General features: G+C 47.2%; 1 pseudogene across 1 annotated transcript in view; it reads right to left on the bottom strand.

Moving 5' to 3' along the window:
- Positions 1-24,502, bottom strand: part of LOC144102454 (cytochrome P450 3A8-like) — a 41,045-nt pseudogene that overhangs the window by 6,642 nt on the left and 9,901 nt on the right. The window contains exons 2-11 of the transcript XR_013308211.1: positions 23,036-23,135; positions 19,821-19,873; positions 19,589-19,685; positions 18,412-18,537; positions 9,000-9,258; positions 6,964-7,094; positions 4,975-5,041; positions 3,955-4,027; positions 2,947-3,055; positions 1,501-1,592 (exon numbers count right to left, since the gene is read on the bottom strand). The product of XR_013308211.1 is annotated as a cytochrome P450 3A8-like (transcript). The remainder of the gene's footprint in view (positions 1-1,500; positions 1,593-2,946; positions 3,056-3,954; positions 4,028-4,974; positions 5,042-6,963; positions 7,095-8,999; positions 9,259-18,411; positions 18,538-19,588; positions 19,686-19,820; positions 19,874-23,035; positions 23,136-24,502) is intronic.

The following is a 24,502-nucleotide window of genomic DNA, read 5'->3' as shown; positions in this document are numbered from 1 at the left end:
GTCTATATAAAGTCTATAGGCCATTCTATAAGGGTAATCTCCTAGTTGGCAACAAGAACAAGAAATGGTCATTGGCAGGGTGTGTAATGTAAAGACAGTAATAGAGGGGAGTCTAAGGTACGGAAAGTGTAGCGGGGTGTGGCAGAGTGTAATGCAGAGGGACCAGATTAGAACTTTTGCTGAATAGAGTGGCTACAAATGGCACAGGAAAGGGTCCCCAAGGAGCACAGGTAATCGGCCCTCTATCGGATACAGATGGTAATCTCTACTGCCTTCTTAAAGATATTTGCATGTCTATGCATAGCCTATAGACTGTCCATAGAAAAGTCTACTTAACGTGTATGGTCACTAATCTATTGATTGCATATAGACTGTCTATAGAATTTGTTAACAAAATATATATGCACAGAATTCTATGGACAATCTATAGGTGTCTCCAGAATATTCTGTGAGGGAATTAACTAGAATTTGTTCTCCGTCTCATTCTGCTCTCTTCCTGTCTCTTAACGTCACGCATAAAACTTTCCATAGCTCACTACGCTGTCCTCAGCCTAATTTCATGCGTTTTCATTGCGCTCCAAGTTTCCGCCGCTTTGGTGAACAGTTGAAAGATACGACGGTTATGAAATTTCCTGTTGAGGAATACTGGTAAGCTGGTACTAACCACGTGGTAGTACTCGCCAAGTGCACTCCAACAAAAGGAAACTAGTATCAGGCGCATGTCATTGCTAAACCAAAGCTGTATCGTTCAATTTGGGCTAAAAGCGGCGCGCAACCTGACGGTAATGTGTCGCACATAGCTTATTGTACGTAGATGTTCTAATTGACAGCTCGCGTCATATGAATGTAGGTTGACACCGTGCATCACTTTAAAAGCTAAAGCTATTTAATTTGTTGTCAAAATATTGACAATGACAACGTAATACCGATTAAGATTATTGCACTTAGTCTCTTACATTATACATAAAAAGAAAAGCGGCGTTTGCGAAATAATTGGTAGTGACGCTGAATTCAGGGCGCAGCTCACAAAATGCGCCAGGTATTTTTATAAACAATAGCTCGCTCACGTTGCTAGGAACGAAGTTAGGGCAATGTTTTGGCAGCCGCATTGAGAAATGGCCTTCCATTAGCTTTCATATGAGCTTATTTTTTGAAGCGAAAAGCTACACTACGCTAGGTAAAGCAGTCTTCGGGTATGCGGCACAACGACCTTGAACGACCTTCAGCCAAACCAAGGATAGCCATGTATTACCATATCTAGTACAGTTATGGTGTCGAACACTTCACCTCTGACCTTTACCCATGCCAATTAGTTGACCTTTGGTATTGGGTGACCTTTGGGTTGACCTTTGACCTTAAGAACATCCGATGGGGTGATGTGAAGCCACGTGAAGAGTAACCATGTGTGCAGCTTTTCCCTAATTCCAGGTTTACCCAAGTTAAGCCACTGCCAATTTTTGTGTTATGTGTCAGGTATAGTTAAAACAGCTCAGTACTTACACTGTGCCTGGTGAATAGATCCTCATAGTTTCTTGCACCACATTTCTCGTGTACTTCTTTCCCTGCATGACCGCCGTGTAATCCAGTTTTCCCTGTTGGATTAAATTGCAGTTAATATCCTGTATACTTTCGAAGAGAGTACCGAGGCCTACAGGCCCCGCACTTGTTATATTTGCATGCTTACATTCCTTCAAAGCGGGTCAGATCTTTAATTCGCCACTAGATGAGTAGCATGGAAGGTGCAGTTTCGGTGGTGCTATATTCTTGAATCTACTATTTATTCATTTATTTGGTTATACATAAGGCGAACCAAAAACTTTGGCCCTGTCAGGAGGGGCTTCGAAAGGGCCACAGACACATTATTTTATTGCGTGTTTTCATTTTTCAAACGGTGACTTAAAACATTAGAATACATGGATCATCCCGTGGTCTTCGTCTTCGACCGCTAAATAATTTCAATAGGCAGGGATTAACCACGGTTATACCCAAAGGTCGAACAATAGAATTTTGGAAATGACCTGAGCATAATCTTTAGGTCGCCATCGTGTCGGGCACGCTCAATTATTGTTGGACATACGTTTGGGTCCAAATCGGTCAAGATCAAATTTCGAGGGTGGGCCGGGTCAAACTTCTGGAAATTACCCGAGCCAAATTTGGAGGTGGCCATCATGTTGGGCACGCTTAGTTATGGCTGAACATCGATTTACGTCCAAATCGACCGAGGTCAAATTTTCCTATCCGGACCAAATCTGGATGTCGCCATCGTGTCGGGCACACTCATTATCTTCGGACATAGGTTTGGGTCCAAACGGGTCAAGGTCAAATTTCGAGCGTGGGCAGGGCCGAATTTCCGGAAATGACCAGGGCCAAATTTGGAGGTCGCCATCGGGTCGTGCGCGGTCAGTTATGGTTGGACATCGATTTAGTCCAAATCGGCGAAGGCTAATCTGTCAGTCTAAGTCAAATCTGTTGCTTTTCTGTATTACTCAATGTCAAACCAAGGTCAAATCAGGCATGGTATGGTGAGTGACTTATGTTTTCGGGAGAGCTACCGCGCTAATAGGCAGCCTTACACAGCGGTAGGCCGCAGCCGTCACCGGGGCATAAGCTGGCTATCCATCATTTCCCTGCGCACAGTGGTGTGTACACTGCTAATCATGTCATAACTCATTGCTGAATGACTAATTGGGACAAATCCGGGTGGAGGAGCTCTGCCTCATAGGGCTTGTGGTTTTCAGGGGAGCGTAGAGGGATAAAGCTGGCATCTCAAACGCGCCGCAGCTATAGGCGCGGGTATAAGCTTGGTGCACGAAGAAGTTTCATCTTGATGTTCACTTGAAATGAGTTACCAACACATAGCCACAGTATGTGAGATGTAAGGCTTTCACAGGAAGTGGGCAACTGCTTTCGGAGCACTTCCTAGTTGACATTTTTGAAGGTACTTACATGTTGGTTGATGACTGAGGTGACTTCGTCCCTGACCATGTCTTGTACGTCTTGGTACTTGGCGAGAACGTAAGAGACGAAAGCCAACGACGTTGACGTTGTTTCAAACCTATTATAAAAAAGATAGAACTACTTAAATTAGGCGTGGTTCAACCTGGCTGAACCTAGTAAGACGAGCGAAAGCTCTATTAAGGTAAGCACACGCCACACGCTGTTGTACAGCGAACGGCGCTTCAGGCGATTTCCGGCCGTTGCGAGAGTGCAGTCGGCTCCGCATACGCAGTTGTGGCGAGGCGCGGCGAGTCACGTGATTTGATAGTTACGAGGCGAGCGAGCGCCGTCAGCTCAACGGGGGCAGCTGTGGCGAGGCGTGGAGAGTCACGTGGCATGGAGTCGGAGCCAAGCTCCACTTTTCCTGGTTTGAAGGTCAAATTTCATACCCACGTGACCTTCGGCTTTGCACAGGAAGAGTAAAGCTTTCGCTCTAAAAAGCTGGAGGATGTTTTTGCCTGTGTGAAAACGCTGATCTTGCGCACGTCGGGAACGCTGCGACATTCAGCGGTTGGTAAATAAAGCGTTGGTAGGAATTAAAATATCTATGAAATGTTTTCCTACCGAAAATGCATCGCTCGCTCTGGCGTTCATGCTTGTCTTATGACGTGAAACTCAATTAGATGACACAAAAACACTTCGCTTGAGTGCACACGACAGAAGAGAAAGATTGACAAGATTGGTGCAGGCTACCTAATCTATGCCAAGCGTCAGCGATTACTGTAAGATATACAAAACAGCGCACTTGCTTTGAGACAAATGGAAACCTCACCACAATTACCGGTCACTCTCATATTCAAATACATGAAAAAAAAATTAGCTTACACCGCGCATGGCTGTCGAAGCCAGTGTTTCTTTTCGTTATGCGACATATTCAAGAAATTTCACCCACCTCACCACAAGTTACAACATAAGTCAACACAGACTGCTAGTCACCATAACGCTTTAAGTACTTACGCGGCCAGCATTGTCACGGTCGTGTTGACTTAGACTTCCAGCAGACTCATGCCGTTCGTGATCTTCCCATTGGCTGCATTTTGAGAGAAGAGAAAGTTTTTTTGGTGCGACATTTGGCAGTGAAATACTCGAGTGGTCAATGAAAAAAAGAGACAACAGTTGCCAGCATAAATTTAAGGGAGTATTTATTTTATTCCTTTGTACATATTGCAGGCCCGCAGAAGCTGCTGCAGAAGAAACGATAAGATATGCATGATCATCACGAGCAACTTTAATTATGCCTACAAGAAAGCCGCAATACAAATACACAATGCACAGACATCTTCGACTTTCAATGGCATCCACACAATTGCTGAAATTGCAGTGCAGGGCAAAGAGTTCCAGCTTTCTTTCTATGATACCTGGGAATACGCTGTGCCTAACAGTAACAGTGCATGCGAAAATAAGAGGAATATTTAGTAGAATGATGTGCCATGTGGCTGGTAGTTTGGGAAAACTAGCATATGTCTTGAGTGTTGGGAAACGTGACGAGTTATACAGCATAAATAAGTACTCTGCGAGATACAAAAAGTATTTGGCGTGCTTTGCTCAGGTTGGAGTGCTATGTTTCGACGAAGATGTGCTGCATATGAAAAGCCCTTGTCAGAGGGATTTATATTTGGCTATTCCTTCCAACAGGAAGCCACGAAATAAAAAAAATATTCGTTAGACCCGGAGCTCCTGCGGACGCTATTGTATCCTGTAGAGGCTGTTTTTTGTCTCCGCAGATCGTCCTATTTTATTCTTCTATCAGACATACTATCGAGGCTACAGTGGATAGCAGAGTTGTACTGTACTTAGCCCCATAAATCATTCGCATTTAGAAAGAAGGTACAACGAAGGCCAAGGTCTTTTTGTTTTTTAATCGACAGCATTGTGGACGAGATTTCAACACTGGTATCTACAGGGTAAATCTGATGACCTTGAGTTTGTGGTTAAACATTTCAAATAGCTTTCGGCGTGAGAAATAACAATAATTACCTTGCTTTTCCTGGGTATCTTCTTGATGCGCGTCGAGCATGACCTGAAGAAGGTCCGGTTTTCGTGCCTGAACACGGAAGGAAACCATTATAGCTGCCGTGGCACCTTTTGGTCAGAGACATGGTCACTCACTCATGCTATATGAAGTGTCAGTCGCAATTACAGCGGGAGCATGAACTCTTCAGATTGGAAAGTAAGCGCTGCATCTGCGAGAAGGACGTCCCCTTCCTGCTTCTGCAATTTGGCTCTAACCAACCTTAGGATGAGTTTAAGGAGTTTGCGGGGATAAGGCGGCCGCAGCTGGCACAGGACATGGTTAACTGGAGAGATACGGGTGAGGCCTTTTGCTGTGAAGTGGATGTAGTCGGACAGATGATAATGACGAACCTTCAGCGGTGCAGCAGTGAAGTTCTGGGCGTCTTTTAGACGCTGCTTTTCTTCAGCATGTGCTTATAGCTGCAATAGCTGAATGGCTCGTAGCCTATTGGACACTAGCGTACGAACATTTTTTGTACCCAATTTTTTTTTGAAAGCGAAATTTATTGCCCCAGGGCATCAATAATGGGTGAAGGTGTGATGAATGGTCTAATTGAATGAAAAAAGGTTAGCTGATTTGATGAAGTCCTTCCTTCACACCGGCGTTATACAAGCATATTTATGCATTTTTTTTTCGCAACTTCAAACATTCTTTGCTGCCGCGCAACCTTTCTTTTATTATCTTCAAACGTCGGCCTCTTCATGCCACAGGTTTCGACATGTGGCCGAAGAACCGACCACTGATATGCGGCGCTATGTCCACACACATCTGTTCTAATGCCACTTGTCCCCAATGCCACTTCCAATTCTGACGTAATGGGGACTCGCTTTCTTTTAGCTTCCCATGTCGAGCATTTTGGGGCCAAATTTTTGAAAATTGGATTACTTTAAGGCACTGTTATGGAAATATTAAGCTAATGGTCCATTATTCTCATAAGTAGAAAATCTCTCTTTTAAAGTGTTTCCATCAATCGCATCGAACAGTTAAGACTGCCATCGAAAACAAACGGAGAACGCTTTTGATGACAACAAAAACGTTAATAAAAAAGAGACGTCTTTAGCATTCCGTGTACCGTGTTATCGTTACCGGTACCGGAGTGCCGGGATCCCGCGCGCAGCCAATGCGCATGCGCAAATCGCCTTGACGGTGCCAGTTGGCGCCAGGTACTCGGCAGCCGCACGTAAGCGTGCAGCACTGGGACCAATAAGTGCGTGCTCACCGGCGGTGTGCGGGCTGCTAAAGGTGCCTAAATATACAAGACTGCCGTCAGGTGATGTACAGATATACTGATTGTTGTATTGAAATCTTGCATTATATGAAAAAATTGTGTTCATAAACGGTGTCCCGCTCAAAAATGCTTTTGTCCATATTTTCTGGGTGTGTTCTACGACAGGTTTAAGTTCCTTGACCTTTGGTAATCGATAGCGATAACGTTGTAGATCAGATGCCTGCGCGACCTGCGCCCGTTCTAGGCACATGCGGTGTGGGTTTCTAGGGATGCAGTCTGCGTCTGTTGTATTCGGCCTTGTCGTAACTGGTATCTTAACTAGCGATCAGGGAGGATGTTTTGACCAGCTACGCTCAATGCAGCGCGTAGCATTTTGCTCACGAGGTCCATTCGGTCTGCATGGATACCCACACGCAATGCCTCGATCTGAACCCTTCAAGCCGTTCCTCCTTTGTCAAACACATCCTTAATTAAGCGTATTTATTTTTAAACGTATATTCAACGGCTCTGCATCGTATAGTACTCACAGAGTTTCGCATAGTGATCTGTGCTGAACTGCGTGTTTTTCCTCTCATAGCCATGTTTATGTGCGGTTCCTAAGGACAGTAACATGGTTACAGTTTCCTACAGCCCGCGATTATAAAAACAAGTTTTTTTCCCCAGCTGTTAACCCTCATGGGTGAAGCAGCTCCTGGTCTAGTGGAAAGAAACACTGCTCACTCACCTTGGGGTTTCTAAGTCTAAGATCCACGACCCTTATGGTTTCTTTGTTGAAGGCGCTGTAGCTGAAGGAGCCGAGCTTTTCGTTCAGCCATAAGATCGGGGCTACCACATCAGACAAAGTCGTTGTGGAATCTGCAAAGAGACAGAAAAAGAATTAGGCGAAATGCGGATGTGTGCGCTAGCATGATATGTTTCAGTGCTGCGCAAATCTGATAGGTTATCGTGGTTGTTGGTGTGTGTGTTGTTTCATGCAAAAGTGAAAAGAGGACAGGGGAACACATGGACATGGTGGACTGGTGAGCTGTGGCGCAATGGCGCAAGGCAAGTGCTATGGCCGGTGTTGTCATTAGTGGGACTTGGTTTGCTTGGCTAGGGTTGCGACTCACGTTGATCTTCCCGATCAGCCTCTCATGATATAATCAGCTGCTGCCTGACAATGTGGGCAGGCAGGGCACTGCCATAGGACAGACAGACAGACAGACAGACAGACAGACAGACGGACGGACGGACGGACGGACGGACGGACGGACGGACGGACGGACGGACAGACAGACAGACAGACGGACAGACGGACAGACGGACAGACGGACAGACGGACAGACGGACGGACGGACAGACAGACAGACAGACAGACAGACAGACAGACAGACAGACAGACAGACATACAGACAGACAGACAGACAGACAGACAGACAGACAGACAGACAGACAGACAGACAGACAGACAGACAGACAGACAGACAGACAGACAGACAGACAGACAGACAGACAGACAGACAGACAGACAGACAGACAGACAGACAGACAGACAGACAGACAGACAGACAGACAGACAGACAGACAGACAGACAGACAGACAGACAGACAGACAGACAGACAGACAGACAGACAGACAGACAGACAGACAGACAGACAGACAGACAGACAGACAGACAGACAGACAGACAGACAGACAGACAGACAGACAGACAGACAGACAGACAGACAGACAGACAGACAGACAGACAGACAGACAGACAGACAGACAGACAGACAGACAGACAGACAGACAGACAGACAGACAGACAGACAGACAGACAGACAGACAGACAGACAGACAGACAGACAGACAGACAGACAGACAGACAGACAGACAGACAGACAGACAGACAGACAGACAGACAGACAGACAGACAGACAGACAGACAGACAGACAGACAGACAGACAGACAGACAGACAGACAGACAGACAGACAGACAGACAGACAGACAGACAGACAGACAGACAGACAGACAGACAGACAGACAGACAGACAGACAGACAGACAGACAGACAGACAGACAGACAGACAGACAGACAGACAGACAGACAGAGCCTGCCTGCCTGCCTGCCTGCCTGCCTATCATAATTGAAATAGAAGCCCAATTGCAGTAGATTAAGGAAGTGAAAGACTATGGATTCAGAATTGGAATAGAACCATGCTTGGAATAGACTGATGAGTGAAAGAACAATGCTATATCATTTACATCCCATCATTCCACTTGATCCCCTCAAATTTTTCGGTTTGATCAATTCCTGTCGGCGGCTGGTCGGTTCCACCGCTAATCGAGCGCGAGACCGCTAGCCGTTCACAGCGAGAGCTGTTGTTGCCAGTATTCTCGTTTACGTGACGTTGGTGCAATGTAACAGGTGGAACGTGTGACGCTGCCTGATCAGAATAGTGACGTCAGTGATGTCACGCATGACGTCAAGATAACTTACCACGATGATTTGTGGGAACATAATGACGTCCCTCATGACTTCACGAGGCATTCACTAGAACTTTCCGGACGCTAATGCGAGTGCAGCGGTTTAAACCCAGCAGACATCCCAGGCCCCCAACCAGAGCTACTCGTACTAAAGCCGCCCTACTGATATCGGCATTTCACACCATCCCAGAATCTTTTAGGCTAGAAGTATGGAGTTCGTTGGAGCATTGAGCGTCACTATGCAGCATCAGTCAGCTCGGCCATTTGGCATGCCCATAAGCTTGCTGCGCATTAGCCCCATAGACTTACGTGCGAATATGTGGAAAGGTCCCGACATGATAGCATGCAGGACGTTGCGGGCGGTGTTCAGGAACGGGTGCGACAGGTTCCTCTGGAAGCAACAGTCGAAGCCGAACTCTCCACGGCCGACGTAGTCCATGGCGAGTCCTTGGAACGGTTCCGCCACGCACCACTCGACCCCGGCGTTCGCCTTCTCGGCCACCGAGTCCATGAACAGGTCGGCCGATTCGCTCAGTGCAGATTCCGTGAAGGCAAGCGTTTTATGATGCTAAGCTAACACCTTGGGAGAGCGAGAAAGAACACCGCTGGGGGCTCACGTTCTAACAGAAAGACAGGTGCAAGGTTCCAGCGGTGCAGAACCGATTCCGGGCGGCGAAAAAACCGGTAGCTCGCCACCAGCCAATAGGAATGCGAGATGGAGGTTTCGCTGCCGCTTTGCCCGTTAACATGTACAAATCCGCGGCAGCACCGGCGGCGCAAAGGACTGCACTGAAATCTGCTTATGAGCGAAAACGTGAGAGCCTGTCCTTGTCCTCTCTTTCTCTTTCCATTTTTATTTTTCCCCATTTCGTATTTATTTCGTATTTCAATTTATCTCCGTTTTGTTTTCTTATTTTCTTTTTGCGTTTGTTGTTTTTGTTTTTATTTCGTTACACATATAGTACTTATCAACAGTTGCTTAATATATTTTCACATTTTATTTTATTACAATAAAGTTGATTGTCAGTACGTGCGAACAATTTCCATCCACAACTTCAGTCCAAAACTTCCATCTGCCAACTTTAGTCCACAAACATCTGTCCACAAACTTCCACCAGCAAACTTCCGTGCGCAAACTTCCGTCCCCAACTTTCGCCCACAACTTCTGCTCACGACTTCCATCCACAACTTCCGTCCACAACTTCCGTCCACAACTTCCATCTGCCAACTTTAGTTCACAAACATCTCTCCACAAACTTCCACCCGCAAACTTCCGTGCGCAAACTTCCGTCCACAAGTTTCGCCCACAACTTCTGCCCATGACTTCCGTCCACAACTTCCATCTGCCAACTTTAGTTCACAAACATCTGTCCACAAACTTCCACCCGCAAACTTCCGTGCGCAAACTTCCGTCCACATCTTTCGCCCACAACTTTCGCCCACAACTTCTGCCCACGACTTCCGTCCACAACTTCCGTCCACAACTTCCATCCGCCAACTTTAGTTCACAAACATCTGCCCACAAACTTCCACCCGCAAACTTCCGTGCGCAGACTTCCGTCCACAACTTTCGCCCACAACTTCTTCCCACGACTTCCGTCCACAACTTCTGTCCACAACTTCCATCTGCCAACTTTAGTTCACAAACTTCCACCCGCAAACTTCTGTGCGCAAACTTCCGTCCACAACTTCTGCTCACGACTTCCGTCCACAACTTCCGTCCACAACTTCCGTCCACAGCTTCCATGTGCCAACTTTAGTTCACAAACACCTGTCCACAAACTTCCACCCGCAAACTTCCGTGTGCAAACTTCCGTCCACAACTTCCATGTGCCAACTTTAGTTCACAAACACCTGTCCACAAACTTCCACCCGCAAACTTCCGTGTGCAAACTTCCGTCCACAACTTTCGCCCAGAACCTCTTCCCACGACTTCCGTCCACAACTTCCATCCACAACTTCCATCTGCCAACTTTAGTTCAGAAACTTCCATCCGCAAACTTCCACCCGCAAACTTCCGTCCACAACTTTCGCCCACAACTTCTGCCCACGACTTCCGCCCACAACTTCCGTCCACAACTTCCATGTGCCATCTTTAGTTCACAAACACCTGTCCACAAACCTACACCCGCAAACATCCGTGTGCAAACTTCCGTCCACAACTTCTGCCCACGACTTCCGTCCACAACTTCCATCTGCCAACTTTAGTTCACAAACATCTGCCCAAAAACTTCCACCCGCAAACTTCCGTGTGCAAACTTCCGTCCACAACCTCTTTCCACGACTTCCGTCCACAACTTCCGTCCACAACTTCCATCTGCCAACTTTAGTTCACAAACTTCCATCCGCAAACTTCCACCCGCAAACTTCCGTCCACAACTTTCGCCCACAACTTCTGCCCACGACTTCCGCCCACAACTTTCGTCCACAACTTCCATGTGCCAACTTTAGTTCACAAACACCTGTCCACAAACCTACACCCGCAAACTTCCGTGTGCAAACTTCCGTCCACAACTTCTGCCCACGACTTCCGTCCACAACTTCCGTCCACAACTTCCATCTGCCAACTTTAATTCACAAACATCTCTCCACAAACTTCCACCCGCAAACTTCCGTGCGCAAACTACCGTTCACAAGTTTCGCCCACAACTTCTGCCCATGACTTCCGTCCACGACTTCCGTCCACAACTTCCGTCCACAACTTCCATCCGCAAACTTCAGTTCACAAACTTCCACCCGCAAACTACCGTGCGCAAACTTCCGTCCACATCTTTCGCCCACAACTTTCGCCCACAACTTCTGCCCACGACTTCCGTCCACAACTTCCGTCGACAACTTCCATCTGCCAACTTTAGTTCACAAACACCTGTCCACAAACTTCCACCCGCAAACTTCCGTGTGCAAACTTCCGTCCACAACTTCTGCCCACGACTTCCGTCCACAACTTCCATCTGCCAACTTTAGTTCACAAACATCTGCCCATAAACTTCCACCCGCAAACTTCCGTCCACAATTTTCGCCCACAACTTCTGCCCACGACTTTCGTCCACAACTTCCATCCACAACGTCCATGTGCCAACTTTAGTTCACAAACAACTGTCCACAAACTTCCACCCGCAAACTTCCGTGTGCAAACTTCCGTCCACAACTTTCGCCCACAACCTCTTCCCACGACTTCCGTCCACAACGTCCGTCCACAACTTCCATCTGCCAACTTTAGTTCACAAACTTCCACCCGCAAACTTCCACCCGCAAACTTCCGTCCACAACTTTCGCCCAAAACTTCTGCCCACGACTTCCGTCCACAACTTCCGTCCACAACTTCCATGTGCCAACTTTAGTTCACAAACACCTGTCCACAAACTTCCACCCGCAAACTTCCGTGTGCAAACTTCCGTCCACAACTTCTGCCCACGACTTCCGTCCACAACTTCCATCTGCCAACTTTAGTTCACAAACATCTGCCCATAAACTTCCACCCGCAAACTTCCGTCCACAATTTTCGCCCACAACTTCTGCCCACGACTTTCGTCCACAACTTCCATCCACAACGTCCATCTGCCAACTTTAGTTCACAAACATCTGTCCACAAACTTCCAACCGCACACTTCCGTGCGCAAACTTCCGTCCACAACTTTCGCCCACAACTTCTGCCCACGACTTCCGTCCACAACTTCCATCCACAACTTCCATCTGCCAACTTCAGTTCACAAACATCTGTCCACAAACTTCCGTCCACAACTTTCGCCCACAACTTCTGCCCACGACTTCCGTCCACAACTTCCATCTGCCAACTTTAGTTCACAAACATCTGTCCACAAACTTCCACCCGCAAACTTCCGTGCGCAAACTTCCTTCCACAACTTTCGCCCACAACTTCTTCCCACGACTTCCGTCCACAGCTTCCGTCCACAACTTCCGTCCACAACTTCCATCTGCCAACTTTAGTTCACAAACTTCCGTCCAAGCCACTCATGAGTTAAGAAAGGCTTGCTGCTTAAAATTCAATTTGTTGCAACCTCATTGCTCTGGCCGCTCTATCCGCCGCGGCAGCTCGGTACAGGTTTTTGCACTGCGGCGGTAGAAATCGCGAGCGTTTTCGCTTGCTTGTGAAACAAACTTCAGTGGCTCCGCTCTCCAGTGGTGGCGAATTTCGATCGCCCATGACGCCGCACGCTCAACTTGCGTGAATGTACTTTCGTGAGTAAAAACGACGAGTGCAATAGATCCATCACTGGTGCGAAATATGCTCCACTCGATGCGCTCCAGTGCAAAAACAAAAACAATAACGCCATTACCAAGAATGTCAGGCCTTTCCCAATCCTCAGACGTGTGGGAGGCTCAGCAAAAATTCATCCTCTGCAAGGAATTTTATTTTCTGAACTTTTTCCGGCCTCCCTCTTTTTCGTCAAGCGCTTGTCTTTTTTACTCCCTACTCGGTGAGTGTAAAAAAAGGCAGTGAGAAATGTGTTACAAAGACTATGCGTTGCATCGTTTTTGTTATTACTACTGCTTTCCCCCTCAAGAAACAGACGAAAGGAAAAAAAGACACAACGGTCGCATGCCTTGTCGCAATGGCTCAGAAAAAGGGATGCATGGAAAGAAGGGGAAATTACGCTAATCCAATCACAAAGATATCAAATGAGATGGAGGAGAAGAAAAAGTTACCATCAGTTTACGCCCTCAACCTTACCGGGACCAGTGCAAGAGCTCTAGCAACGCTGTCGCTAGTGTTTAGCGAATATGTAAAACGCGTACAGTAAAGTCAAGAACTAAAGCTTTTGCTGCAACTTGTTGCAACTTTTTTTTATTGCCAATAGATCGGCTTCGCGGCTGGCATTGCATTTCTGCGTTAAAATCTGATCCCTTTGGGGCTTTTAGTCCACATGGTTGCTCCTCCATGACGCGACAAAACTGCGTAACTCGTTTGTGGTCTGTGGTGTCATCAACAAGGGAAGTTCACGCGCGATATTCAATGTGCGTACGATTTTGCGCCGAGTGCAGGGGAGCCGTTGTCACATCCCATTCACCCCCACTACAAGCCGAGCATCTCTCCGCACAGACGAGCTACACAGATGCTGACCACTGTCACCATCAGCGTTCACAACGAGCTGTAAAGCGTGACGTTGCTGAAGCAGCACAGGACGTGGGAAGTATTAAGAAGCGTAATTTTTAAAGCAAAAGCTTCACTAGCCTAGCGGCGTCAATTTCGCTGTGTCTGCACGAATTACCTTGAACAAGAGGAGCGCAGCTTCTTAGGTAACCACGTGACATACCACGTGACATGCCACGTGACTCGCAGCAGCTGCAGGGGCGCCCTCCGCCGTCGCCGCAGCCGCTGCGCGCTGCCTACCCATTGTGTCGCTATGGACGAAGCAAGTTAGCCGTAGCCGACGTCCTCGAGAGACGGTACTCGCAGACGTCGGACCGAGTCTGACCACCCGGTAGACATTATCAATCATGCGAGGGATTTAGCAATCGATAGGGAGCGTAACCGCGCTTAACGGGCAGCCGAAACCGATGAAGAGCTGGAGCTTCGCCTGGCTCAATGGCCAACGAAAAATGCCGAAAGGCAGGGACTTGCCTTGGAAGCAGCCGCAGCGGAGACTGGCCAGCCGCTAGAAGAGAGTTCTCGCAGTGCGGAACGTGCAACGAACCACGTGGTTAAGCAGGGTTTAAGCCGCAGCCATTTTTGTAGCGATAGCTACATTGCGGCAGCATTTCGAGCCTTCAGCGTGGCGGCGCCACCACGCCGTGGCTAGTGGCTACGCCGCCACGCTGTCACGTGGTTGGTCACGTGGTGCGGAGCAGCTGGCGGCGGCGTGGCGCCGTGGCTGATCACGTGGTTGATCACGTGGCTGATCACGTTGTTGGTTACGTGACCAAGTTCCACTCGGCCAGGTGTAGCTGTCGCGTCACTCCAGGTTTAACCACAGCTAAACCACCGCCATTCCCCCCCCCCCCCCCGTCTATTTTCACTTTTGAGAGCTTAAAGTTGGATCTCGGCAATCACCCACTGTTACTTCCCAGTTTACTAAAATTTTGTGGCAGGAGTGGCATAATGATTCCTAGAAATCTATCTGAAGTCGAAAATTGCCAATTTCGCATATACTGGATTTAATTAACTCATTAACGCTATCGCGTCATGCCCTTAAGGCAGAGCTTTAGTGTGCCCTCAAATTTTTTCAGAACACGAAGCTTGTGATGCGCTTCCTGTTGTCTGTTGACTCCACTCCGGAGAACGGGGAAAATTATTGGAAACTTTAGTCATACACTTACTTCCAATAAGTACATGCGATCTCTCTAATCCTTGCAACTTTTTCGCGTGCGCTGCCTAGCTAAGTTGAATTATTCTGCTTAATGAAAGAGTACTTTGTCGCAGGAGTAGAGGTCTCACTTCACTGATTATGTCCACAAGAATGCACTTTTGTTACTCTCATCGCTTTGGGAGAGCTGCGCGAATGCATGCATAAAGGTTTTCGTCGAGCTTCAACCGAAAATTACGTTCACTCTTCTGAGCTAGATATTTGTTTCTTTGCAGGCTGTCCAGAAACTAACACGAAATGTCACACCGAAAACCACTCTGATATAGCACAATGAGGCGCGCACTTGAACACAAGTTTTAAACTATAAGTAGCCGAATAACTTTAAACATCTAGCTCAGAACAGTGAAAGTAATTTTCGCTTGAATCTCGAGGAAAACGTTTTTGTATGCATTTGTGCAGCTCTCCCGAAGCCATGAGAGTAACAAGAGAGCATTCTTGTGGACATAATCGGTAAAGTGAGACCTCGACTCCTGCGACAAACTACTCTTTCATTACGCAGTATAATGCAAGTTATCTAGACAGGGCACCCGAAAAAGTTGCAAGGATTAGAGAGAGATTGGTGTTGCCTTATTGGAGGTAAGTGTATGACTAAAGTTTCCAATAATTTTCCCCGTCCTCCGGAGTGGAGTCAGCAGACAATAGGATGCGCATCACAAGCTTCGTGTTCTGAAAAAGTTGGAGGGCACACTAAAGCCCTGCCTTAAAAGCATGACGCGATAGCGTTAATGAGTTCATTAAAGCCAATATATGCGGAATTTGCCACTCTCGACTTTACATAGATCCCTGGGAATCATTATGCTTCTGCTGGCACAGTGGTGCAACAGTTAAGCGATGCGCCGCTGCCCTGACATGGCAGGTGCTGCCATAGGTGGGGCTTGTGCGAACCAGGCTGATCGCTCCAAGTGAGCAATCCTGAACATAGCTGCCCACTTGCCAATGTGGTCAGTTTGCTCACAATCCGGTGGGCGGTTTGTGACGGCGCCACGAGGACACGCGACCAAGGTGGCCCACCTGGGTGCTCCTCCGGCAATTTTTCACTCAGAACGCCGACGACGCCGTATTTTTTGCACAACGGGAGCTTTAACGCTATCGCGTTAAATGTTGCTTCGCGTCGTCCATTGCGTCATCCTCCTCCTTGCATGCACTATGAATCGGGTAAGTTTCATCGACTAGGATAGGACAGGATAGGATACACTTTACTGCTCTAACAAGGTGTTTCGGTCAGACAGAGGTCTTCATCTTCAAGCAGCTGTCTCCCTCCGTCTTGCAGAGGTCGGCGCCCCTATTCCAGGGCACCGCTGAGTTTGGCCGCTCGCTGGGCATGGATGACCAATCCTCTTTGGAGGATTGTGTTGCAGCTAAAGAGCACACTCTCCCCCTGCTCCGCACTCAGAATTTCTGAGTCATGTAATGCTTTATTTCTGTCACGTTCCCAAGTAATATGGTATAGGGTGGGTGTTGCACCGTACCATGGGCAGATGTCCCTGTATTGGTTCGGGAACATTTTGCTAAGGTGTAAATTGGAAGTTGCGAGCATTAGACGATTAGCTGCTGTCCATACCTATCGCTTTCTCGGTTTCATTTAATCAGTCAACGCTCACCCGCCTACCGTGGCTGCCAATAGGAGCGGAGAGGAAAGGCGAGGCGGGACTCCGCCTGTTGATTCCTTCGGGTGGACTGGCTGGAAAAGCGCAGAGCTACTCATCAAACACAAAAGAAAATGTTTTTAGCCTCAAGCAACGCACACGCGGGTTGGATTCGAAAGCAGCGTGGCTTGGAGCAGTGTCGGCACGCCGCGTGTTTAAGGCGTGAGCCTTCCTTGGCTCATGAGTGGCGTGGACGGAAGTCTGTGGACGGAAGTTGTCCGCTCCAACTTTCCATCATGAGTTGCGTGGGAAATAAAATAAAATGTAAAAGTTGATTAAGAAACCAGTTAACAAGCAACATATATTTAATGGGGTTAAAAAAAATCGAAACAGGAAATTATGGAGATCAAAATGAAAACAGAAAAAACTTAAAGAAAATAAGATAAAAATTAAAAATGGGGGAGACAGAGGACAGGGAAAGGCTTCCGCATTTCCGCTCTTAAACACAGTTAAGTGCAGTGCTGTAACTTTCTTAAGCCACTGCTTGAAGATAACAATAGGTCGCTTACGGCTTCGGCTCGAACCCAGGCAGTACAATTTTTGTGGGCAATTATCTCCAGTGGGTGTTTTTTCCCCCTCACACCTTGCCGATCCAGACCGCCGTTTCTCCTTTATTTACAAACACGACGCTTGTATGAAGGTTTGATGTGTTCTGTTTCCAACTAGAACGCGAGAAAGGTTCATGAAGACCCAACTGAATGGAACCAAAAAAAGTTTTAAACTGCAAAACGGCGGTTAAAGGCTTCCGTAACTCCTGTCCTCTAATACCGCTAACAGTTGCTCGCAAGAACGCTGCTGAAACAAGGTATGGTGCTATACGAATCCTACTGGCCTTTATTAGTCGTGGGTTGGATCCCTCTATCATGGCGCGTTCTACAGCCGCCATGTCGCCTTACACGCTTCAAAATACCTTGATCATTCATTGTCGCTCCTGGTTTATCGTCCATTCTTTCACCTCGATCACGCCGGCAGTCACTTTCTAACATAGTTTTCTGCAGTGTACTGTAAATGGAAGCCGCATTGTGTGCATGGAAGTCGGATTGTATCAATACCTCTTAAAAGTTAAACTGGCAGTTTCTTTTAATATGTAAAGTATGTCAACGAAATATTGTAATTTAAGCAGCCGCAGTGGCGGCCCAGTGGTTATGGCGCTCGGCTGCTGGCCCGAAAGACGCGGGTTCGATCCCGGCCGCAGTGGTCGAATTTCGATGGAGGAGAAATTCTAGAGGCCCGTGTGCTGTGCGATGTCAGTGCACATTAAAGAACCCGAGGTGGTCGAAATTTCCGGAGCCCTTCACTACGGCGTCCCTCATAGCCTGGGTCGCTTTTGGACGTTAAACCCCTATAAACCATAAACCAAATCTATTGTAATTTATGCAAAGTACCGTATCTCAGGTAAGGTGATCTGGCCATGAGAGCACGTTGTTCGAGCCTATTTGTGAATATTAGGTTAACGATTAGCCTGTTTTTGTGAACCTCCTTATTTTATAGTGTTAATTATGTGCATTGTATAAAATTAAACACCCTGTATATGATGCATAGGAGGGGCGTTTGTAATGCACTGCGCATCTTGTGCCGTGTACGATGATGGCTTCCGCGAGTGCAATCATGCGTGTCGCCTGTCGTTAATCGGACAGATAGAGCGCATTTTTCGGTGAGATTGACCATAGGCTTGGTCATGGGCTTTGGAATTTACCATAGGCTTTTGAATTTCGAAGAGGAATAACTCGAAAAACTGCGTCCACGCACCTGCTTGAGCTTGTTGGATGTGAACGCCTGCGAGAGGCAGCCGCGCGTTCGTTTCCAGTGCGCGCCCTTGGCGTGGATGATGCTCTGGCCTAGCATGCTGTGCTCCTGGTCAGTGCGCATGATGATCTGAAGAAGAGCGCAGACGAACACGTTCTCTACACAAGCGCAGCAGAGCTGATGCTGCAAATCTAAAGGCGCACCCATACTCTACAATTCTGCAAGAAAGCATTTTTGAGCGGGACACCGTTTATGAACACAATTTTTTTCATGTAATGTAAGATTTTACTATAACAATAAATATATCCGGAGATCACCCTACGGCGGTCTTGTATTTTTTTCTATTTACGCTTTTGCTATCGTCAAAAGCGTTTACCGCTGGTTTTATACGACAGTCTTTACTGCTCGATGCGATCGATGCAAACACTTTAAAAGAATGATTTAGCTACATATAAGAAGGACTGACCGTTGTCTTCAATATTTCTAAAATAGAGCCTTACAAATTTTCAGATTTCAAATTTTTATCCAAGAATGTTGGACATGTTGCATTATTGCGGTTTCTTCCTTACGAACAATCTGATCGCTCAACTGCCCTCCTGCAAACATTCTTTAATTATTTAGGGTTTACTGCTGAGAAGCAATTAAGGCTGTCATCAGCCTAAAAAAGTGGATTCCTACATACAAAGTCTGTCTTCAAAGACAAAGACAAGTCCACTTGCCGAATCGTTGGCAAGCACCCTGAGGCTTTCCCCTGCCTTGGTCACTTTGTGTGCGTCAAGAAATCATCTGCCTGCCCTCTCTCTACCAAAGTGTATTTCTGGTCACTTCTACATATTTTACATCATTGTAGGCTGTTCTCGTCATCTGTGATCACTTTGTACATTCCTTTAAAAGAAAGTGCTTCAAATTCAACGGCTGTGTATACGGTGACTCCAGAGACGGACTTCTCGAAGCCTGCAATAGGGACCTCTCTAAAAATAAAGTAAGCAATATGCAAAACACAGTGAAACAACTTGCAGAAGCTAATTACTTCAAACACTTCGCACTTGGTCCGTTTCCCAAGTTTATTTTACGTTTTCTCCACACAGACAGTGCTCAGTACAGAAAACATATTCACATCCTTCAAAACCGTATACAATGTGTTGGGACCAGTGGCCGCGGCTATAGCGTGGATACGTACGCCTCTGTCCGTAAAGTTCCGGAAGTTTTTTTTGAAGATATACGAGAGAAAGTCCAAATCCCTGACGACCAACATAGGCAGATCTCCATTGTAGAATCTGCAAAAAAAATGAAATTCAGAATGGTGTCCGGAGGTAAACAACGTTCGTGTTGCAGTGAAATCAAGAAAAAAAATATTCGGATACATTCGCACTGACGAGAAAGGCCCGCGAAGAATGAAACATTACACTCACCCAAACACGTCTCCATACTTGCTACACCAGTCGGTGAGCGCGTGGACAAAACCCTGCAAGAACGTTGAACATAAGCTGAAGACGCGTGCTCTGAGCTCCGGAGTGCAGGCGTGCATTGCACAACGAAAACTACAGCAGAGATATTCGAGGACAAGTCGTGGCACGCATTGTCATGAACACTGTTCCACAGCGCATTTGACAAAACATTGTTGACCCTCACTGGCTTGCCATTCGTGTTCGTTCACCGGTTCTACTGAGTGAACATATTTTGGCCAAAACTGGACAGACATTTCAGATGAACGAGGGGAAGAAGTAGTTACACGTTTACAGTCGGCAGCAAAGTGGGCAACTACTGCCTTACAAAAATGGCCTGTAAACAGTCTATAGACTTCTTATAGACTGTAATGCCTTCCTATAGATATTTCTTTTTGTCTACTCATAGTCTATTGTCTGTCTATAGACAAAAGTCTACTAAAAGTGTATGGCCATAAATGTGTAGATTGTCTATAAACTTTCTCTAGAATTTGTGTTGCCTCTAGACTGTCTCTACTGTCTGTCTATAACGAATCTAAAGACTTTATAAACAGAAATCAATGGACAGTCTATAGACTGTCTAAATAAATTTTTGTAAGGGCTGCCGGCATCTGGCAGCCATTGATAGCGCCTGGATCCAATGCTGGTGCACTGAGACGCTTCAAGGTAAGTTTTGAGCAATTGCTGATGTTGGTATAATCGATTACAACTCAAGATATCAGCGGGAAACGCCCCTCAAATGAAGCCTTCCATCCAGAGGCGTCGACCGACAGTCATGGCGGCGCGGTCCCCTTGCAACTGCCCGTGGGACATCGCAGGGTGCTGGCAGGTGCACGGAAATTAAGTACGGATTAACCACCATGTCATTACAATCGGTCGGCGCAATTAGCTGGAGGGCATCATGTGAGGGGTAATTGGCGCTGTGTTCTGGAGTTGTTCCCGGCTGTAGCAGTAGACCGCTGATCGGGGCTTGGAAACTTAGTGATAACTTAGCGTGTTTCCGCACCAAGAATGAGAAGTGAAGCGCTTTGGTGACGTCAGCCATGAACTGAAGATTGTTACTGCAGGGCAACAAATTGTTTCCGTGGTAATGACAGAGTATACGCTTCTGGGGGCTTAGTGTGCAAGGAGAGAAGCGATGCAACCTGCGATAGGCATCGATCAGTATTCATCAGACAGATGATATTCGCTAGTTACAATCTCGGTCGATCCCAGGGTGGAGATACACCTCACCAAAACGCTGAAGCCATGAGCGAAGTTTTGCAATAGCATGGTGTAAAAGCGAGAGGGCAGGTGACTTTCAGTTCCTGAAACAAACATTGAGATGACTCGCTGTGAGTTTTGTTTCTTCGTGCGTATATATGTTGATAAGTTGCAGGAAATCCGCTGCCACTGTGTATTCTGAACATGCGCGATTTCACCATGACGACACTAATTTCCCCGGTATGTTCCTGCTGTGCATGTTTCGATTTTCACGGCAGGTGGCTAAGTAGGAATTTGAAGTCTACTATAGTTCATCTGGTCAGCGGCAAAGGGGGAAATTAGCGAAATGACTTCAGGCGATGTCTGCACCAACGCAGGCTTCCTGACAAAATTGATGGAAGTGTCGCAATTGTGTACGGGACTTGTAATCTGCAAAAGTCGCTTCCGAGTGAGTATACTCGCTCTCAATTATACACAGCACGCACACTTTTCTAAAGCCTTTTCAAGTGCCGTATGTATTAGTAATTTAGTTCTTATGCCTTTGTTGGCTAACTTACAGTTCCCGCATTCCCGTTGCGGCGTGTACGCTTTCAAGGTCTGCTTGCTTCTGCGGGCAGCGAATTAAGCCGATTGCTGTGCCAGAATGGATATGAACGCGTACAGTTGTTATGTGCGTGGGTCTATATGAGCTGTGATTCCAATCAGGTGCATTCAGGGGCAGGAAAAATAGAAATGCCGGGGAGTAGACTGAAGATGAGTATAAAAGCGGGTAGGCATGGAATGTATTAGATGGCTTGAAAGAAAAATGGTCTAGAGACGGGAGTATTCACCAACCCTAACTTGTGCTCTCAATTGCGCATTTTTTATCCTTTTTATACTCCGCGACAAATTTTCTTCACAATGCAGCGGGAGTCACGGGGCAGAAACTCGACCTCTCTTCCTATAGCACTCTTAATCTGGTTCCACATAACTTCATGTTAGTGGCTGAAACTTACGTGGAACTTCCGTGATTGACATTGTTGGCCCAATATTTTCTGCGCAACCTCAGCGGTCATAGATGACGCTATTTTCTGACACGAAGCTGCAGTGTTCACGTGATGATGCATCTGCTTGCAATTTCAGGGTGTTATCAGTTATTTATACGAGAGAGTAATTACTCTTTATCATCCACCCGAGCGCAGCCGTATGGACTCAACGAAAAACTACGCATCTTCCGCAGAAACTTCGTGGTTAAAGGAAAAAAAAATTCGTTCATGTTTGGGGTTCGAATCCGGGACCACCGCCTTACATAAGCAGTTGCTCAACCAACTAAGCTAACCGGGACGGCTAGCACATGACAGGGTGGCAGCGATTTCAACAGTAACTTTCGCCTGAGAGCTGTGAATTAATGTTGGAGAGCCAGGGAATAAATTTGTGCAGAGTTTCACTGTCAGCCGCTGAAGCACTAACGACAACCACAGAAAAGAACTACAGGGGTTAGGTGAATCACAACGTGGAATGATTGATCATCATCATCAATCTGACTACGCCCACTGCAGGACAAAGGTCTCTCCCATGTCTCTCATGTTAACACTGCCTGTGCCAGCTGGGGCCACCCTATCCCCGCAAATATCTTGGCCTAATCCGGCCACTTAACTTTGTGACACCTCCTGCTACGCTTGCCTTCTCTTGGAATCCACTCCGTTACCCTTAATGACCAGCGGTTATCTTGACCTCTCATTACATGCCCTGCCCAAGCCCATTTCTTCCTCTTGATTTCGACTAGGATGTCATTAACCCGCGTCTGCTCCCTCACCCACTCTGCCCGCTTCCGGTTTCTTACCGTTACGCTATTTAGAAGTGTTATGCGGAATTCAGCTGACGAAAATATGAGGTGAATTTGCCTTTACAATTTTTCAACTATGCCTAGAAAATCTATGGGCCATGTTTAGGTTGTCAGGTGCACGAAACTAGAGCCACGAAAGTTGCTCTGTTTGCACCTTTGTGTGATACTCGGCCAAGTTGCCCCACAGAAGGCTTGGTTCGGGGCCTGGCACGCCGATGTCCTTGAAGTAGCTGAACGTTTTCTGGCGGGATCTGCGCAGAAGAAACAAAAAAAAGTGTTGATATAGCAATGCCACGCAATATTAGAAATGGTACCCGCGTGGATCGGAAACAAATAATTTCACTTTTGATTTTGGTTCTGCGGTCATTGTGCACACTTGACCCCGGACAAATGCATTTTCTTACCACTTTCAATGCCGGTCGCTACCTGTAGCGAAATGCTGCACCTTTTACAGGCTGTAGGCCATTGCTTTAGAACGCGTGAACGAATATTAAAAATCTCGAAAGCGAAATTTGAATGTAGTACTTGAATATTCGCATTTCGTCCGAAATATCGGTCACCTATGTTTTTTGGACATTTCTAACACACTAACATGCACGAACCCGAATATTCCGATGTGCATTCACTGGCAGTACTTTTCTCAGCGGGCAAGGCATGGCGAGGCTCAGCAGCAACCGCTCAAGAGCCCAGAAGCACAGCGGTGCTGCGCATCGTCCGGTCGGTAGTGCCATGGTGGTTAATGACATTTTGTCGTGTATTCTTTTTGACTAGCCATCCGACACCTTGGGACAAGTTCGCGCGCTCGTGTGACGGAGGGCAGAGCCGCTTTCGGTAAGCCATATGAGATGTGGAGAAAGGAAGAGGTAAAGCCTGGCCTGTGAGCCTTTTCGTAATGCTTTTCTCAGAGCACTGGCATCGATGGCGCTGTGCATGACATGAACCATTCTATTGCTTAATGTGTACTCCGCCTAGGAGGTTAAAGGCCCACTAAAGAGGATTCTGAGCTCGTCTTTTCACCGCGGGAACTCGGAACTACACGCTCCAAGCATTCTTAGAAACTTCGAAGTATAGTCCTGTAAGGCCGATTTTCCATTAAATCAGATTAAACATCCCGGCTTCCGCCTTATTCTTTTTGAACTCACCTCCGAGATCTGGAGAAGTCAACCAGCGCGTGGAGCTTCTTTCAGCCATTCTCGTGGCGGCGTCTCTTTCGCTTTTATTTTTTTTTAGGTTTGTGGGGACCTGCCCTGCAGCCCCCTGTGTTTGCTTTCCCGCGAGGCACCGTGCAGCAGCACTCTCACCCCGCGGATGAACGCATTCCCTTGCCAGTTACATTAACTGGCAAGGGACGTGGCGCTCGCAGCTCCGCTCTTCGCTGGCGGAGCGAGGTTGTAACGGGGAGACCCGCTCCCGTATATCGTCCCGTCCGGCCTTCGGAGGATATATCCCTTGCCCTAGCACGGGCGAACATTCGCTCGGAACCTTGCTGGTGAGTCGGACGACCTTGATTCATTAGCGTACCTTGTTTCTAGCTGGCGTTATTGTTGCTGTAGCAATAAATGCCTGTTTGTGTCAGCCAATGTGTCGTTCCTTTGGTCCCTCAGAGCAAGGCCTGCCGTGG

Source organism: Amblyomma americanum, chromosome 8, assembly GCF_052857255.1.
Source record: "Amblyomma americanum isolate KBUSLIRL-KWMA chromosome 8, ASM5285725v1, whole genome shotgun sequence".
NCBI lineage: Eukaryota > Metazoa > Arthropoda > Arachnida > Ixodida > Ixodidae > Amblyomma > Amblyomma americanum.
This window is presented reverse-complemented; position numbering and strand designations above follow the sequence as displayed.